General features: G+C 45.5%; 1 long non-coding RNA gene across 1 annotated transcript in view; it reads left to right on the top strand.

The window, feature by feature from the left end:
- Positions 1-5,877: 5,877 nt before the first annotated feature.
- LOC143443703 (uncharacterized) overlaps positions 5,878-20,630 on the top strand; it is a 57,939-nt gene continuing 43,186 nt past the window's right edge. The window contains exon 1 of the long non-coding RNA XR_013112891.1: positions 5,878-7,516. This is a non-coding gene — a long non-coding RNA (uncharacterized LOC143443703). The remainder of the gene's footprint in view (positions 7,517-20,630) is intronic.

Raw genomic sequence — 20,630 nt, 5'->3', positions numbered from 1 at the left:
GTGACCCCTTTGAGGTTCGAATGACCTATTCACAGGGGGTAGCCCAAGACCATCGGGAAAACACAGATGTTTACATTATGATTCATAACAGTAGCAAAATCACAATTATGAAGTGGCAATGAAATAATTTTATGGTTGGGGTCACCACCACATGAAAGTCTGTATTGTAAAGTCAAAGCACGAGGGAGGTTGAGAACCACTGCCCTAAAGTGTGACTCCTCCTGTGTCCACTGTAGGGAAATGCCCTGGAAGCAGGTGTGTCTGCTTAACCTGGGGAAGGTGTCAGCACAGGGAGTGCTTACAGGAGCACAGTTCATAAATGCCACAAAGTGGAGACGGCCATGTGTCCCAGCCAACATAGAAAGGGTCAGAGCCAGACCAACTCAATGATGACCAAAGCAGTAAGCCTTGATCGAGTGCATCAAGCCCATAAACAAAGCTAACCTCTTCTGTTTAGGCATGCGCATTGGGCTGGGGAGAAAAAAAAAGCAAAGGAGGTCACTATACTAAAAGCCAGGATGCTCATGGCTTTAAGAAGGAGAAAAGAGGAAGTGGCTGAGAAAAATATACAGGGGAACTTCTGCACCAAGTGACTGTTCTGTTTCTTGGTCTGGTTGCGACTTTGTGCATTTTCTTTTTATAAATATGCACTACACTGGGTGTTTACGTTGAACCCTTTTGTATGTGTGTTGTATTTCATTTACATAGACCCTGCCTTCACACCATACTACTAAACAGGAAAAGGTCTGAAAAAGAAGTTTCTTACTTCAGTTTCAGTGCCACTCACAAATGCAGCTCAGCTTAATGGACACTAACGGCAATGCTGTTAACCACAGTGCGTCTCAGGACCCAGGCAGGCTGTGCGGTGAGAGGAAGAGCAGAGAGATCTCTGGCTCCAGACTTGATGTCTGCTGTGACCTTAGCAATGAGGCTTCAACCCACACAGATCCCTACACACATACACACACACACACACACGCACACACACGCATGCACACACATACACACACAGGTACACACACAGGCACACACACCTATACACACATATACACACACACATACACATACATACACACATACACAAACATATACACACATATACACACACATATACACACATATACATACACACACATACATACACACACATACATACATACAAACACATACATGCACACATACACGCTCTCTGGCCTCAGCTCTCTCCCATAAAGAGCTCAGGCCTAGTTAAGCTCTGTCAAAAATCTGCTGATATGTTCTTAGGAAGCCCTTGTAAACACTTTTAACTTAAAAAAAAAAAAAAAAAACAAATTATTTTCAGGACTGCAGATGTAGCTCAGTTCCTAGAATGCTTTCCTAACATGCACAAAGTCCTGAGATCACCTCCAACGTCAGCATGGTACCTGTAATCCCACTACTTTGGAGACAGACGCAGGAGGGTCAGAAGTCCAGAGCTCTCCTGAGATACAAGGTGAGACCCATGACAGCCTGGAATACATGAGACCCTGTCTCAAAAACAAAAACTTATTTTTATTTTGTCAAGAATCTAGATTCTTACGAGCTGACTCTGGGGTCATAGGTCCACCCTAGAGCTAACCAATTAATATCTATGGTCCAATTGAGAACAGATTGCTCTTTCAGCTGCCTCGGGCCAATAAGAAAGCACAGGTGACTTTAGTGAGCAGAACACACATTGGCCAAACAACTTCAAGGAGACCTCATAAACAGAGTGTCCATAGGTCATTGGAGAAATAGTATCACACGAGACTTGGGTCCTGGGACCGACAAGGTGAGCCCAATCCAATCAGGCTGGTACCCAAGTACAGTGTAAAGGGCACCGTCTAAACCCTCACCATACCGTTACAGGAGTTGGGTTGCTATTATATTTGGTTTGTCGTGATTGGGTTTAGTTTGAGTTTACAGCTGTAAAAAAGTCACAAGCCTGTGGGAAGCTTGCCAGTTTTATGGGTGTCATGTTTAATGAAGGATCTTAGGGAAACCATTACATCATCACGGGGAAAATCCTTGAAATCCTTGGAAAGATTCCACGTGTCACTCAAATCTGAGCCACATTTGATTCCATGACCCCTGATGATCCCTCTGTAATTATATTTCCATATTTCCATATTTTTGGAACTTAAAACCTCTCCAAAACCAGTGGCAGGGGCATCCCTGGGTAGCCAGGCCTCCAACATCCCTCTGAAGCAGGAACTGTCATCTGGCAGAGCCTTCCAATTCGTATAATGGGATGAGTGGCTGGTCCATTAGCAGAAGCCAGGGGTCCTGCCAGATATGCCAGAATGCTTAGGGCATCCTCTCCTGCAGAGAAGTGTCTGGACCATGGTACCCGGGTTGAGAACCCCTGATTCTGTGCTCCAACCTTCATTAGGAGATCTACATGGACTCTCGGTTAATCTTTTACAGCTTGACTTTCTTAGTACCTCTTTCCTTCACCTCAACAGATTAGATCAAGCAAGTCTGAAAATCCCTCACCCAGCAGGTTAAGGTTGAAGTTAGGGGTGACATCAAACCAGTCTCCCTTTTCCTGAGGCAGGCGCTCTTGTATCCCAGACTGGCTTTGAACTCACTAAGTATTGGAGGATGATTTTGAACTCTTGATCGTATTGCCACCTGCTGAGTTTGGGGATTATAGGCAGGTGGGTTATTCCATTTCCAGATTGGATCCAGGGCTCCATGCGTGCTGGGCAAACACTACCAACTGAGCTGTATCCTCAGGCCTGTTTACTATTTTGTCTTTTGAAGTGAGCCTATTCCTGGGTCTTCTGTATGTACAGAGGGACTTTTCTACCTTGCGAATGCATACCTGATGTTTGCAGCTGGTCAGTTTAAGGATGTGTTCCAAGGCCAGCCGGAATAAACCATCAAAACCATATAGACAGGTATCAATGAGAGCATCAAACAGATGGAGGTGGCTTAGAAGAGCTGGAATGTCTCTATCAGTCTCAAAAGTTGACCCACAGGCTCACATAGTTATTCCATGAGCTTATGAAGGCTGCTTGGGGCTTCTGGTTGTCTCTTTGTACCATTTGTCTGTAGATTCCATGGCAGTAGGCTACTGTGTAATTCTACATTTGTTCCTGAGGATCTTGCAGTCTGTTCTTGCGTCTAACTGCATCTCCATCAGATGTGTAAGTCTTTGAGAACAGCCCCAGTCTTATCTCATCATGAACAGACCCACCAGCTGACCCAGGACAGTGGCTTGCTCTTTAGGTAGAACACCTCCGATGCTGATGATGGCAAAAATGGCTCGAGTAGCATTGTGAACAGTGACTTCCTACACATCCCGTGTTCTCCTGCTCCTCCTCTCCTTCACCAGAACCCAGCCATCAGCAGCTTTCCTCTGTCTTTGAAGCATTAGACTCCATGGCTTCTTCAATAGAACAGCCCTCCATCTCCTCTTCTTCCTCCTCCTCTTCCTCCTCCTCCTCTTCTTCCTCCTCAACAACAACAACAAAAAGTATACTCTTACTCAGTGGGTCAGGGAGAGCTGCCTGGGGTGAAGGTCCCTGGAGTCAGAAATCTGTGTACCACTCCCTACCCCTCATCACCTCCCACAGTCATGGAGATTTTTCTGGATGTGATTTTATCCACCCTGAAAGATGGACAGCATCTGGCACTTGACATCTTAAGACCATGTGCCCAGGCCTCCTCCATAGTACAGGTCTTGAATTCTGTGTGGAAGAAGAAGGAGGAGAAGGAGGAGAAAGATGAGGAGGAGGAAGAGGAAGAGGAAGGGGAGGGGAGGGGGAGGGGGAGGAGAAAGAAGACAGTTCTATGCCTTTAGAGCTACACAGATCTAGAGTGTAACAGGGCCCCTGTTTATTAGCCTGGACTTTTGGGGGCTACTAAGAGTCCACCTGCACAAAGAGATGGGAGCTGCTGGGGCGGAAAGACTGAGGTGCAGCACTACTCAGCACACACAGCTGCCAACCTCCTCTCCCTTCAGACCTCTGGTTGGTAACACCCAGCCAACATCCTCAGTCCGTGAGGCAGCTTCCTCCTCCAGCTTCTGGGGTCTATAACACCATGGAGGACTGCATGAAGTTATGGGAGCAAGTGTATGGCATAGAGCAACTCCCTGGAGTGAGAGCTCAAAGTGGGACTGAGGAAGAAAATAGGACGGAAGGAAGCCTGCCCGTGAGAAGCTGGGTCAGGACAGGAAGCGTCCTAAGTGTGGCTGGTAAGCCTGTAGAATACCAGGTAATGGGATAACCAGGCTGGGCTGGCACTAACCGGGTCCTGGAGATGTGCTAGGCCTAGGGTAGAACAATGAAGTCGATCACATCCTAACACTAAGACAATTGGGTAAGCCAAACCAAGTGTGGTGACTTGTGCCTATAATCCCAGCAAGAGGCTTGCCATGAATTTAAGGTCAGCCTGGGCTACACAGTGAGACCTGCCCCACCTCATTCCCCACCCCTAAAAGTGAGCAGGTGAGCCTCGGCAAACCCTCAGATCCACACTTGAAACCCGTGGTGTTCAGATTTGGTTGGATGAAGAGAATAAATAGCCGTGCTATTCTCCAGCCTTAGCATACAGCCATACTCTGGAGCTGAACCGATTATCCAAGCAAAGGCCAATCCAGGCTTCACCCTGCTCTAGCATGAGGCAAGTTTCTGCCAGCCTGTGTGGAGGAAACAGCTGATCATGGCCTCTACACTTTCAATCTGGCCAGAGCCTAACTTTAGCACATGCAAAACCATGAGGCTGCCTGGGTTCATCTTGCACCTGTGGGTATTTGAAAGCTTGTTCTGGCCAGTTCTGGGGCTGAAAACCTTTCAGACTCTTAAACTCTTGGTTCCCTTAGCAACCAACTCCCTCATACCCTCCCACCCCACAGGCAAAGCTGTTCTTCATTCTGCCCCCAGTGGGTGGGCCCCACAACCTGGAGGGGGCTCACAAGGGTTGCAGTTTGGAGCAAAGTAGAGGTTTGGGAGGTTTTCTGTGGCCCTGTGGGGTGGGATAGAGTCAGGTTAGGAACCTTGTTTGCCCCTTATCCCCCACCCTCCTGACTGCTAGCCTTTTGTTCTTGTCATGGCTCATTAGTTCTGTAAACAGAGGTTGAGCAAGGCAAATGGAAGCAGAAAAATGGGGGAGGGAACATTCTAGTAAAAGATCTGGTGGGGAAGGAAGTTAAAACCAACCATCATGAGATTTCAATTATTCCACCCACTGACCTCTTGCTGGTGCATAGCCAGGGACCAGAATTAAATGCTATACACGGGGCCATGAAACACATCTTATGCCTATTATTGGTCTTCAATTTGAAAGCATGTGAAGCCAGCCCCAGGATGCTGCACTGGGGCTCGTTCATTGGAGGAGAGCAAGCCCTGCCATGGGGATGTCTAGGAGCACCAGGCTAAGTGTGGATCTCTCTGGCACCATGAAGATTTAAAGAGGTTGGGGTGCAGGCACAGAGACCATACAAGAAGCAAAGAAGCATCTCTTCCACATCACTCCCTGGAAGACCTCCAGAGTCTTGATGTCTGGGCCAGAGGAATTACAGCGCTTTAGAGGAACATCAAGGAACAAATCTGAGCCATGGGAAGAGGCCAAGCAGTAAAGCCCCAAGTGCCCCTCTGGCAACAAAGGTGGGCCTAGCTGCCAGGAACATTAGGTCCAGACTTGTTGCTCTCTGCTTCCCACCTCCTTTGTTCTTTCTCCTCACTGCACTGTCAAAACAAGATGCTAAGCCTCATCACCGTGAGCTGCATAGTTCTAGAATCTCAATGGTCCACTAAAAAGTGGCCTGGGAATGGGGGAATGCCAGAATGGGTGGAGAAGGAGGAAGCCCCGAGATAAGTTCTATTGACCTGGGTGCTGTGTGGAGTTACTGCCCCCTCCCCCCCCCCCACTAGAAACTCAGTTTCTACCCTAACCATAGGGCTCAGTCAAGTCCTTGGCCCCTCGAGAGGCCCACTTTCTCTGAAAGAAGAGATGCTGATTCGTGTGCCTGGAATCCTTCTGCTAGAAATCACAGAACATCAGTTCAATTCAAATTGTGCCTCTGACTTAATACCATATATATATATATATCACTATATTGTTTTATATACCGCAGGCATCTGTCTGGGAACATGGAGACACAACTTGAACCATTTTTGACAGTTCCATAACCCACCCTGAGTTTGGATCCTAGAGCACAAGAATTTGCTAAACCACCCTCCAGATCAACAGCACAATCTCAGCAGCCATCTCCTTGAGAGATGGACATGGAGCTCTATGTCAAACCCGATCTATAGGGCACCTTCCACACTGACCATCCCTAAGGAGCCTTCTGGCTTTGCTGATGGGGCCTCTAGAGGAAGGTACTGGAGCAAACGTGTTGTCACAGTCTCAGGCTGTTTCTTCTACATGTAACGCATGGATGGCATCAAGTGTTGATCAGCAGAACAACTACAGTTCCCCAGGCACCACCTAGAGAACAGAGTGGCATTTCCACAGTGTGCAGTGTGTTTGAAGAAGTGGAGGAGATGCTTATTCTTCTCTGTTGAGATGGAAAAGAAAATACGCCTTTGAGATGACCATTTCCAGGGCTGGGGATGTGGCTCCGTTCAGAGAGTGCTTGCTTTGCTTGTGGCTCCAAGTCCCAGCATGGCATAAAAACAGTCAGTATGGAAAGTGCATTATGGACAGGGTGGTGGCTCATGCTGTTAGTCCTAGCACGAGGGAGGTAGAAGCAGAAGGGTGATCATTGGCTACACAGTGAGTTTGAGGCCAACCTAGGCTCTATATAAGACCGCATCTCATAAAACAAAAAATTAAAAAGAATATCGATTTCTTCTTGCAAACCATCAAAGCAAGTAGATCAGCTGTTTGAGTTTCAAAACATACGATTTTGTACCCTACACCATGGATGAGGAGATGTCATGCTGGAGATGCCGGGGAAAAGGACAGTTCCCACTTATATGGCATTGTGGTGCTACCTTCCCTCACATTGCTGCCTCTCACACTCACAATAATGTATTTACTAGACAAGAATTAAGATCTTCATTTCACAGATGAAAAGGCAACAGATTAGACGTTAACACGGCTTCTCAAAAGCCTACCTTTTTCCAAGGGGCCGAGCTAGGGTTAGAGACTGGGTGCTCTGGCTTTAAATAATTTAACAGGGTTTTTCTTCTAGCTATGCCGGGGATTTTTAACTATGTACTTAACAGGAGGTCCTCAAAGAGGAAAGGGATGCCGGCTTCTCTGGCCCCAACTTGGATCAGAGGAGCTAGAATTTTATATGTTTTGTCTATGAGAAGTTTTGATGTATATAAGATTTTTGTGTATGAGACGTTTCAGTGTACATAGGATTTTGTTTAATCATCGGGGAGTTTAAATTGAAAACTCACTGACCTTTGCCACAATCTTTGCAGCCTTCAGTCACCACACAGGGAGCCTCATTTGGACTGAATACAAGGCAAAGAGGGGAGGAGACTCCAGCCCTGGCAGCTCAGTCAGTTCCAGGAGAGCGCCTAGCATGTCCCAGCTTGTGTACCCCCCAAAGGTATGTGTTACAAAGTTTGCCCCACCATGTTTCTGGATTCGGAGGCTGGATTAGTTACTTTGTTCGGTTGCTGTGACAAAATACAGAACAAAAGCCACTTAAGGAAGGAAAGGTTTATTTTGGCTCATGACTTGAGGATACAAATAGATCCTGGCAGGAAAGGCATGGTGGCCATGGAGTGAGGCGGCTCATCACATTGTGTCTGCTGTTAGAAAACAGAGAAGGAGGAATACTAAGACTGGCATCCCCATTTACTCCTACAGGACGGTGCTGTTCACTGTTGGGGTGGTTTTTTTCCCCCTTGGTTGAACATCTCTGGAAAATCTCTCACTCCTACCAGTATGTATGTCTTCTTGGTGATTCCAAAGTCTGTCAAGCCAACAATGAAGATTGAACATCACAGGGGTCGTAGAGCCTTTAAGGGGCAAGGTTATTGGAAAGTAGTTAAGTCCTGGAGCAGTGTCCTAGGGCAGAAGCCATTGCTCGTAAGGAGTGGGCTAGTTCTTGGGCCAACAGAATGTTGCTCACTGAGGTTATGTATGTCACGTTGTTGACACCACTACATACAATGCTTTTCTTTTAATTTCCTTTCCTATGTTGAGTTGTGCTGAATCTGCACATGACAGAACACCAGTATGGTGCTGCTTGGACCTTTCAGCCACCAGAATCATGAACCCAATAAGATTATTTATCTGTTAAGTTAATGAGCCCCCAGCATCTCTTTAAAGGAACACAAAATGGACTAATATGAGAGGGAAGAGAAACCACTCTCTGTTTGATTGAAGGATTCATGGACTGACATTACAGAGTGCTGTCTGGTCAACTCTGTGGATCTTTCTCAGATAGATCTAAAGTTTTGGTTCATAACCTGCCCAAACTTAACCAAGTTCTGCAGCCCCCATGCCTGGTGTCAGTACTTCCAAGTTCCTCTAGGCCTGGCCTTCAGTGAGATTTATGTTTATTCTAAGAGTTACTCTAACACATCAATTTTCCATGGTGCAAGGACATATAGGTTGTCATCTCTGATACCATAACCCCTAAAATACCCATTACAGTTTGTAAAATGTTTGAAGGTTTTCTAGTTAAGTCATGTATTAGAATCTTGGACTCCAAGCACTGGAACCATTAAGAAGTAAGGTCTAATGGGGGATATTTGGGTTATTTGGAGGTGCTACACTCAGAAGAGAGGGTTCTTATAAGAGCAGTGTGGTGTACAAGAGCAAGACTGGCCACTCTGTATTGTCTCTAGCATCCTATCTGGTCCTGCATTCTCTCATTTTCGGTTGCACTCTCACACCTACCATGATATGATGTCATCAAGGGGCCCTTACCAGAGGCCAAACATATCTGCTGCCTGATCTTGGACTTTCAGCCTCCAAAACAGTGAGCCAATTAGACCTCCTTTTACAAGGTTTCAGCACTGAAAGACTAAGGTAGCCTGCTCACCCTTAGTGTTTCCAGGCACTTTTATAAATTTCTGCCTCTTCCCCAGCTGCTATTTTAATCCAGGAATCCTGTCTTCACCCGCTGGTTTCAAGTTCCCAGTAGCTCTTTAGGAACAGTCTCCTGATCTTAAGCCAGCTCCCAGGTTCCCCAGGGTCTTCTGTAGGCAGTGCACAGGGCAATCATTTAGGGTTGGTTTTACCCTCTTAACCTAGACAGGTGAGCAGCTGCCCACTGCAGAGAAAAGACCCAACTATCTCTGCCTCAAACTCTGCCCCTGCCGAGCACCACAGAGGCCTAAAGACATCCCTTCGCTCTGACTTTCTGAAGCAGCTGTGACTTGGTTTTATCATGTGCTTCTGTGGCTCGCTCCTTCAACTATGTATGGCAGAGAGACATCAGACAGATTGTTTTCTATCCTTGTTTTGCATTTACTTGGACTGGATACTCAGTTTTCTGATCCTCCTTTTCCTCATTCTCTGAAGAAACAACAGAGAGCATCCAACAGGGCTGTTGTTGTTAAGTGAAGAATGAACAAGAGTCTTGTTCAGGACCAATGACATGGCTCCATGGAGAAAGGAGCTTGCTGGGCAAGCCTGGTGACCTGAGTTTGATCCCTGGAACCCACACAAAGCTGGGGAGAAGAGGCTCCCCAGAATCCCATTCAGCACTCTCATGGTCAGGGTTCAGCAGATGCCAGCTTCCCCTTCCCCCACAAAGGGCACAGCTCAGACCTTATCCACAGCTGTGTCTCCAAATTTAATACAAAGGTTCTCACAAAGTATAAATGCAGAAGCACCAAATCCAAAGAGCATAAGAAACTTACTTCCAAGCCTGGTTCCAGAAGGAGTTGCCAAGGCTAGTTGAATCCCATAACTCAAATGATCAGATGTTAGTGTTAGAATCTGAGGATTTGGGCTGGGGTTGTGGTTCTAAGGGAGCCCTAGAGCCATTGAAAAAGAGGGAGGAAAAAAAGGTGGAAGGAAGGAAGGAAGGAAGGAAGGAAGGAAGGAGGGAGGGAGGGAAGGAAAGAAGGAAGGAAGGAAGGAAGGAAGGAGAAGGGAGGGAAGGGAAGGGAAGAGGAACAGGAACAGGAATTTGGAGACATGACAAAATGAGAAGTACACTTTAAAAAAATAACAAACACACCAAAGTGAACACACAGACATTCAGTATCGTGCTCTTTGTAATAAAGAACTTGGAACAGTCTAAATGCTGGGAAGGAGCACTAGGAAATGGACATGCTTTCATACTGTAAAGACAAGCTACCTGCTTTTAAAGTGTACATTTGGAAATATTTACAAAGATACCTCAAACATATTTCAGAAAGAATGGCATGTTATAGAATTCCACATATTTTTTCTTTTATAAAATTATCTATTTTTTTAATATATAAAACAAATGCCCAGACTAGGTGTGGTAGCTCACTTAGGCTAACATAAAATGGAGTTCGAGGCTAGCCAGGACAGCATACTAAGTGAGTTCCAGGATAGCTTGTGGTATAGAATTTGACCCTGTCTCAAACAAAACAAGACAAGACCAAAACAAAACAAAACGCTGGTAAAATATTACATGTCAGTGTTTCTATCTAGCTGACAGAGTAAGAATATTTTTTCCTTTATACATTATACTTTTCAATGTCATTTTTTTCCTTAAAGAAGTATTTTACTTTTTTTTTTTTTTTAATGTGTCTGAGTGTGAGAGTGTGCATACGAGGGCAATGCCCATAAAGGCCACAGACATAGGATTCTGTGGAAGCAGAATCATTGGCAGTTGTGAGCTGCTTGGTGTGTGGGTACTAGGAATCAAACCCAGGTCCTCTGTAAGAGCATTGCCTGTTCTTAACCACTGAGCCATCACTCCAGTCTTTCAGTGTTCTTTTGAACTGTTTAAATGAACATCATTCTTAAATTCAGGAACAGAACTTTCTTTTGGAAAATAAAAACACAAAAGAGGTGTAACAGTGATTCTGTCTTGTGTGTTCTGGTTGTGAATGTCGATGCCAGCTTTACATTTATTTATGCTTGCTCAAAGGAGAATACATCGGTTACTAGGCTAGGATGAGCTGGCTGCACCCTACAAGGATTGGAAATGCCCCACAGTCATCACAACTCCCCCTCGTTCTGCTTTGACAGGCCTGATCCAGCCCCTCTCTTATAAGCCATTTGCTTCAACATGACCAGAAACGTGCTATCATGATGTCTCCAAGCTGCTAGTCTCCTGGGCACTGTGCTCTCTGTCCCAAGGTCATAAGTCCTCAGGAGGGATGTCAGGGTCATCCTTTAAGTTAGTCTCTGCTAGAGACAACGGTGATCTAGATTGGTACAGCTTGTGGCCAGTCACACACTTATGTCCATTCACTGTGGCCCAGGAGGCAGGGTCATATAGTAAGGGCTTGATGGATGGGTTGAGAAACAGCTGACCACTTCCCTGAACCCGGATGGCCTTGAGAGGGAGGATGAGTGTGTAGAAGGTTACAAGTCTGTTTTACTGTGAAGAAGGCAGACTAGGAAAGAGGTAGGCCACAATGGCGGGTCCCTAAAGATAATCACCAACAGGGAATAGGGTGCTGGAGAAATGACTTGGGAAAGGAGAAGAAAGAGAAGACCTAGAACGTTATGGACTTTCAGTCTGATTCTCCCAGGATGGGTTTCCTTCCGTTTCAGCAGCTGAAGCTCCTTCCCAGAAACCTACCCATGATGTCTGAACTCACCGCCTCTCTGGGTTAATCACTCTTTATGCTTAGCCGTAGCTGCCCCTTTTTGACTGTCAGGAAGCAAATCACAATGAGAAGGGATGGGTAGAGGCTAACCTGGGCTGCTGGCTCTGAGAGGAAGAGTGATTCCTGCTCTTCCAGAGGACCAGACGGTTCCCAGCACCCATGTCAGGCAGCTCACAAGGACCAGGGTGTAGGTCTGGTCTCTGCAAAGTCTGTAACCAACCATTGCTTAAAATAGAATTCAGCACCTAAAGAGGGGCTTAACCATAGGACCCAAAGGGAGATGAACTCACAGGGAGAAAGAAAGGCAAGGGAAATTGTCTGTGTACAATGACCTTGCAAGCCAAGGCTAAAATGCATGAAGAGATCTTATAGCAATAAAGGTACTCGGTGGGAAGTTGGATGTGGTGACACAAGCCAGAAATCCCCAGCATCTGGGAAGCTGAAGCACGTATGCTGTTATGAGTTCGAGGCCAGTGTGGGATGCAGAGTGAGACCCTGCAGATAATCAAATGTGAGGTTTTTTTGAGAAAGAAACAAAATCATAGGAAATGCCCAAGGCCTGAGAATGCTTACATGTGCAACCCTCAAAGAGATCAGTGAAGAACTGACTGACACTTTGTTAGAGGATATACGCTACCCTCGAATAATGGTAACCAGTAAAGTGAGTGATCTCTGCAGGAAAACTTTAAAATGGCAAGAAAATCCAGGAAGACACTAGAAGATGGACAGACATCCTAATGCCCATGGATTGGTAGATAGAATACAGCGCAAATGGTTACCCTATCAAAAGTAACCCACAGAGTGAAAAACTACGATACCAATTAAATTTGAATGCTATTCTTTCTATCAATAGGATGGAAACCTTAAAATGAATATTAAAACACAAAATACCCCGGAGAGCTAATAATCCTAGTAAAAACACTAGCTATCACCACGCCTGATTTCACGGTATATCACGGAGCCATAGTGACAAAACCTTTGTAGCACTGACATAAACAGACATGGGCATTGATGGAGCCAAGCAGAAGCCCAGTCTCTGATAGACAATATCATGTTTCATCGACAGACACACAGAATCCTATATGAAAGTAGAAGTAAAACTGCTCAGAAGGACAAAGTGACTAAAAGGGGGGTGTAGGTGAGAAAGGGGAGGGCAGGTGGCACAGAGGGGGTATGTTCAGTATACAATACATACACGTACTACAGCTTAACATAAGTAGAAACAAAGGAAAATAAAGACTGTCCTCTCATGGGAGATGGTGGACCACTGTGTATTTTTTGTCAATTTAAATTTTTTAAATACATTTTGAATTAAAATATAATTCCATCCCTTCCCACCTTCCATCTCCTCCCTCCAGCCTTTCCCCATTCTTCTACCATATCTTCCACCTCACTCTACCATATCTTCCACCTCACTCTACCATCTTCCACCTCACTCTACCATCTTCCACCTCACTCTACCATATCTTCCACCTCACTCTACTATATCTTCCACCTCACTCTACCATATCTTCCAACTCACTTTACCATATCTTCCAACTCACTCTACCATATCTTCCAACTCACTCTAAAATTGCCTCTTCTTTCCCAATTGTTGGTGCGCGCGCGCGCACACACACACACACACACAGAGAGAGAGAGAGAGAGAGAGAGAGAGAGAGAGAGAGAGAGAGAGAGAGAGAAGAGGAGAGAGAGAAGTGTGCATGCATATATGCATGTGTAAATATATAAATACAACTCGCTGATTTCATTTTTTGCTGTTTGTGTATATCCGGCTTCAGGACCAAGGACTTTGCATTGGATAACCAATAGGGGGTTAGTCCTGGGAGAGGCTAATTCTCCCTTTCTCTGCAGTCATCAGTCCCTGTGCAGTTTTAAACAGCTCTTTCTAAGAGTTTTGATTTATATGTGTGTTTTTATGCTCAGCTGAAAAAATAAATGCAGGCAAGCCACCAATGGACGATACCACTTAGGGAACAATGCAAGCACAGGTGAATATGGAGATAGACATCATAGGAAAGAAAACATGTCCTCTGGATTTGATAGATTCTCAACAAAACCCAGCTGAAGAGACTGTGAGACTGGAGTAACGAACTCATCTAGACTGTAACAGTAGTAAAGAAGTGATAAAAATGGAGAATGGCTAGTTTGGGGTAATGAACAGGGGTCTCTAGAAAGGCTGGTCAAAGGAGACATGTGAGAACCTGATGAGTCAGAAAGGCAGAGCTGTGAATGTAAACAGAAAGAAATCTGAGCGAAACAGTGGTCAGAGCATTAAGCTTTCTAAGTTGATTCCAGGATTAAGGTAAATAACGGACCAAGGCTAGGGCCTGATGTTGATACATAGTAACAGTCTGTATCTCTTCTACTTCGCCTAGCGATCTAAGTGAACAGAACTCACACTTACTCTGTGTTAGGGTCCCTCCCCCCATTCTGTGTGTGTGTGTGTGTGTGTGTGTGTGTATGTGTCCACCCCTGCTGGTTGCTGGCATCCAACCGAGGGAATTTCAGTTGGCTACTTATCTCTGGATCCAACAACAGTGGTCTTAGTTCTCTGTGACAAAGAGCCTGGCCCACTGTCAGCTGTCCCTTGCCTGCTTTTCTGCTTCTGCTTTCTCCCTTGAGAACACACTCTGTTTACCCCGTTAGCATTAAGTAAAAATGCCAGTCTGGTCCAAATTTTCAAAATGTAGAGGTGACATTTCGAATATCCAAGCAGCCTGGCTAGCAGATTTTACCCCCTTAAAGCTCAATATTCCATCCACACGGTGCAATAGAACTTCTGCCAGAGAATAGGAGAGGTGGAGGAGAAGCAGTCAGTCTTTCTGAGCACTAAGCCCTTTTCACTCCAAGGCCTGATGACAACATTCTCTAAAGAAAAGAACAAACAAGGGTGACTCCCTGTAAGCAGCAACAAAAAGTTCCACCAGGCATTTGGGAAGAGCAGCTTCCCAGGATTTGGGAATATGAGAGACTGGATTGCATTCAAAGCTAATTCCCCCCAGAGCGATAGAGTCCTAGGGGGCTCAGCTGCATTTAAAATTCCATACTGTGAAAGAGAGGGTAAGGGTGGGATGCATGCCAGGGCCAGAGGGTGGCAGCTGGGTATCCTAGAAACTGAGCCAGGAAAGGATATGTGACAGACGGCCAAGGCCGTGAGTGAGTTGGCAGTTTCTCTCTCCCTTGAGCGAAGCAGATAAAGGAGTCTGTGATGCACCGTGGGGGGAAGTTTGTGTTTGTTTTTTCTAACCAAAGAGAAAACATGTTCCACCCTCGGAGTCCTCGGTCAGGAAACAGTTGTTTGTAGAAGGCTGAAGAAATTCCCCTTTGCTGACTGACACTGGTTTCAGCGTTCACCTCCCAGGGGCAATGCAAGCTAACGAACCATCTTTCCTCTAGGGGACATTGGGTTGTGTCCAGGCACTACCCTCCCCCGTTGCCAGTCTTGCCCGGGCAACTCCATTGTCCCACACTAGGAAATCTATAAAACATGTCTTCCCTCAGTTACTTGGAGTTCTTTTCTTCTTTGTGTGTGTGTGTGTGTGTGTGTGTGTGTGTGTGTGTGTGTGTTTCTCCCAGAACTGCACATCTCACCAAGTATGATTTATTTAAAAGAAAACCATCAGGAACTGAGCATTTCAGACTTGGACTCAGTGGGGGTGAATGCTCACACTTTGAATGGGAGAGAAGAAAAGGAATTGTGGGTAAACAGAATGTTTAACGTCATCTTACACCCCACGATGCATCTTTCTCCTAATATCTGAAAGAGGCTGAGGAGGAGGGAGGTAGGGGACTTCAGGCCACATTACAAATAAGATTTAAGAAGCAGGCATTTGAGGTGGGGGTAGAGAGGAAACTTGCAAGCCACAAAAAAAAAAAAAAAAAAAAAAAAAAAAAAAAACCAAAAAAACAAGAGTGTGGGTGTCCGCAAGCAAGCCCCTGTAAGCTGAGCCATTGCTCTCAGAGCTTCACGTGTGTTTTACTTTCTCTCTGCTCATTCCATACCCAGATGCTGCTTGGTAAGATTTCAGTCCATGCGGTAAGCAGGAAAGAAGAGATCATCAGAGGCTTCACAATGGGAGTCGGGGAGGGCCGTGGTGTTTATTTCTCTATGCTCAGACTTTAGGAGGGCTGAGGTAGGATGATTGTGAGTTTGAGGCCAGCCTGGGTTACATAAGAGATAAGCCTGTCTCCAAAAGAAACCAAACTGAAACAAACAACAAAAACCCAGTCCACCGTGGGACATTGCTTAGTAATGTGTGTTTAGCAGCCACACAGTCCCTGAGCAGTAATAGGCTTGTGTGTCTGTTGATTAAATGAATGCAGGGTACTAAATTAGCAGGTGAAGTGGTCCCTTTTCATAGGGACTGGCATTTTGCCTTCATTTACAGGTGCCAACCCTCAGAGACCGACAGAATATGTCTAAACAGTGACTTGGAGTCTCATAGCTGATGCTTTCTGAAGTTAGTCCTGAGATGTAATTAGAAGCAGTGTGTTTTCTCTTCTTATGTCTGCTACTTTAGGACTTTTGAAAGACCCGAGATTTCTAGAGTTAACCCTTACATATGATTCTAACTCACCATCCCTTGTGACATTCAGAAGAATACACTGACTGCAGATGACTCCCAGGCCTCTCTCCCTTCTGCCTCCACTTAAGGCTCCCCGGGCTCTCATTTCCACAACTCCCACAGAGCGGGAGGGCTGGAGAATGAGAGTGGAAATCACCTGTTTACCTTGTTCAGGAAAATAGCAATTAAGCCAAATGAGAAATTAGTATTTACTGGTTGCAAGTAATCTTTTGAAGAAGCACATTTTCAAGTTCAATTAGACTCTACAGAACAGCTGTACACAAGAAGGGACTGTGTCATGTGCTCATTTGTGCAGGGACACATTGGAAAGGATTGCAGAGGAGATGCGGAACTCCAAGACATCTGCTGAGCTTAACTAGGAATATTCATTTGACTAGCGAATAGCTTGACTTGGGGCAAGAAGAGTACTCTACAGAGCATCTTCTTGGATGTGGCTCCTGGGCACTGTTAGCAGCTACAGCCCTCGCTCCTAGTCTCCTAGATGCAGCAACCAGCTCAGCAGCGGTTACAATTCAGCTACTTCATTGCTGTCTTAACCAGAGCAGATTACTTTTGACCAAAGTAGCATTTCTGGATACAATCTACAGCACCGGACCTCTTTCTATTAATGAGAAATGGTCCCCTCTGTTCTTTCTCTGTTTGTGGGAAGCTCATTTATCCTGACCAATATTATTATGCTAATTATGAAAGTGCCATTGCTCTTTTGGACAATTTTGATTATAAGAACTCTTGAAACTGCAATGAAAGAGAGGACAAAATGGAGCAGACAAGTAATTAGGGAGATTGCAAAAATCCATCCCCAGGTAGAAGAAGGAATATTCTAAGTGTGAGAATTTGGATCTTTGGATTACAATGTGTTTTCATCTGGACCACGGTAATTCTTCAGTTCCTTGGAGTAAAATCTCAGGTGACTACTATGGACAGGAAGATATGTGAGTAAAAAAACGGGTGTGGTTCCTGTGCAGTCGTGGGAGTCAGGGCTATGAAAACGTGGGTCAACTGAGGTCTTGCTCCTCTGGAGGAGCCACCTGCCTCTGTGACAGTCACTTGATGTCATAAGAGAATAAGCCACAGTGTGGCTAAAGAAGACAGAAGTCTGAGCTAAGTACCCTGTTTTTTAAGTGGCTTTAATTTTTCATTTATAATGTATAAATAATTTTCCCTTAGGGTACTACCTAGCAGAGTGCCTAAAAACACTCTGGTGTTTCTCACTGCTCAAAGTAGTTCTCTTGAATCATGTCAAGCAAGTCTCCAGCAGGTGTTGGCTGTCATTTGACTCCATTCCATCCTGACACTACCTGGAGATAGCCTCAGAGCCCATGGATTGAAGACTCAGTCCCCAGCCACTGTCACCATTTGTCACCAATGTCCAGTTGCCATTCTCAAGTCCCAAGTTGTGACTTGTACTTCTCACCAGACAGTGATCAAATTCCCATGGCTTGCTCCCTGTCCCGTCTAGTTTTATATCAACTTGACACAAGCTAGAGCCATCTGAGAGGAGGGAACCTCAAGAAAGTGCCTCCCTAAAACTGGACTGTGGGCAAACCTGTAATGCATTTTCTAAATTAGTGATTGACGTGGGAGGACCCAGCCCATTGTGGGCGGTGCCATCCCCAGACTGGAGGTCCTGAGTTCTATAAGAAAGCAGGCTGAGAAAGCCATGACGAGCAAGCCAGTGAGCAGCACCCTCCATGACCTCTGCATCAGCTCCGGCTGCCAGATTCCTGCCCTGCTTGAGTCCCTGCCCTGATTTCCGTTGATAATGAACAGTGATGTGGAACTGTAAGCAGAATAAATCCTTTCTTCTGCTGTTTGGTCATGGTGTGTCACCGCAGTAATAGAAACCCTAACTATTAACACTCCCTCTCTAAGTTTTACAACAAGATCCTCAGTTGGAATAAGAGCCTCAGTGCTCAGAAGCCATTGGTTGGAAGCCTCTCTCAGTTTCTTGCTATATGAGTCTTTACAGAAGGCAACACATAATACGGCCACCGGCTTCATTAGAATCCACAAGGGAGACTTTGGGCCTCCCTATAAGGGTAGCCTTGCAAGTTAATATTCTAACAAACTGAAAATACAGTTCTTGAGCCTTGTAAGAGATTTTTTTTTTGAGATCACTGAAAAAAATTACCATCTCTAAAATTGGAGAATGGCAGGCAGATACCAGGAATCTCAACTTACACAGCAGGCAGGCATTCAACAGCAGAACTGTCTTCAGGACACACAGTGCCACTGTGGAGAGATCTGCTGGGTTTGATGGGTATAGGAGGGTCCCATAAACAAGTCAAACACTTAAGGAGGATTCAGGCATCAGATGCCCCTGTTTCTGTGAGATTAGACTCCATGAAGGATCTCAATGAAATTCTCACACTACACATGGGGGGGGGAGGGGGGAGGGGGCAAAAATCCCCAGGCTTCCAGAGGAGGAGGAGGAAGAGGAGAGAGAAAACATTTTGAAATATACCAGAGTATTCTGTCCTTAATGAGGCCTTCCTTCAGGAGAAACTCCAACTAAAGCCTAAATTGCTAGAGCTTTGTCAGTGTTGAACTGATCTCATGAGAAATGCAGAATTGACTCTGGGCATCCTGACACACGTCACAGAAAAACTGGTGTCCCTAAAATTGAAGAGACAGATAAGTAGATACAAAAAAAAAAAAAAAAAAAAAAATCACAGCTTACAGACCAGGAGGATCACTAGCGAGGGAGGCACTGAGGGGCTTATGAGGTTTGCAGTGCAGAGGTACCAGCACTGAAAGACACAACCCTGGGAGTACAGACTACCCTCGCCTCCCTGTGCCTACCTGCACAATATGAAAGGCCCAATGGCATTATTTCCCTTACCCAGTACATCATGACCCACCAAGAAGGCAACAGAACAAGGCATGCTAAATAAAAAGCTTTAAAAAAAAAAGTTCAAAAAACAGAAAACAATCCCAGAACCAGATATGGGGAAATGCTGGAATGATCAGAATGGGAATTTTAAACTATTGATCATTCACCAAAAACTCTAATAGAGATCATGCAAAAGTAGACGCTGACACATGGAAAGGCAGAAATTCTAGGGAGAGTCAAGAAGAAAACTGCGGCAGAGACGTGGCGATTCCCTGTGACAGGCTCACTGGGAACCTGGACACAGCTGAAGAAAGGGTCCCCCGGTGCTGGAACACCAACAGGAAGAGCATGTAGTGAAGAACAAAGAGAAAGAGGCAAAGCAGAGACCATCCGAGATGTGTGGACCACAGTAAAAGGTGCAACACACGTGTAATGGAGGGTCACATCACAAAACAGACTCAAAGAGCTCAGGAAACACCAAGAAAGTCACCATACCCATGAATAGCATATTCAAACCCCATTTGGAACAAAGCAGAGCAAGCAAGAAAGAGGCTGGAGTTTTCACTGGTCTTGAAGGTGACAACCCATCCCTTTAGCCATTCCTGCATCCTGCACCCCAGGAAGAGGAGTGCACTGGCCAGAGTATCAGGGTGAGTTCTTGGGAGCTACTGTAGATGCTGCCTAGTGTAATGCCTCTGGGCTCCCCCGTCCCACAGATTCTGTGGACACAAAGCTTCTCTGCTAGAAGAGGCAATACCTTCTCTTCTTCACTGTGGTCCCCAACATGCTCATCCAAACACATTCATGGCTCTGACCTGTTTGGCACCTGAGCATCCCTGGAAAAGCAACTAGGAAAATCACTATACCCCAAAGAGTTAGATACTTTGAGGAAGATCACGCATCTTCTCTCTTTCCAAAGCACCTGTTCATCAGGTGACCTTGGGGGTAGGACAAGTGTCTTTCCAGAATAGCCTTGGAAAAACATGTCTTTGTCTAAATCAAAGAACTGGGTTCCAGCCAAGACGAGAGAGATGTCTCCGCCCAAAGCCACCCTGAGTTCTCACTCCCTATAGAAGAACTGAGTGGGTGGTTATGGTCTCTGAGGGAATCAGTTTCCCTGGGTTGGTGGAACTTTGAGACATCTAAAGCATATTCATGTTGTGCCTTCACCTCTCTCAAATGCAAAGACTATTGCATTAATTGTAGTTAAGTGAGACGCTTCCCTCCTTCCAGAAAATGGGAAATAATTTTACTATGTTTGTGCACCACTAAAGAATCTTGAAAGCACTTATGGGTCCTTTTCAAAAGTCTGTTTTAGTCCAACAGAAATCCATATTTTTCTTCTTTAACATTATGGTCATAAGCCCATCACATCTTCGTGGCCCTGAGAACTCATCCATCTTGGAAAGCCAGCCTACTGCTGTACACACTCACAATCTCCCAGGAATCTGGCCAAGTGAGCCTCCCCGGCCTCCTACATAGAGATGATGGCTGGCACCATGTCTCCACTTCTGCTTTCTCATTTTA

This window comes from Arvicanthis niloticus, chromosome 10 (genome assembly GCF_011762505.2).
Source record: "Arvicanthis niloticus isolate mArvNil1 chromosome 10, mArvNil1.pat.X, whole genome shotgun sequence".
NCBI classification, from domain to species: domain Eukaryota; kingdom Metazoa; phylum Chordata; class Mammalia; order Rodentia; family Muridae; genus Arvicanthis; species Arvicanthis niloticus.
This window is presented reverse-complemented; position numbering and strand designations above follow the sequence as displayed.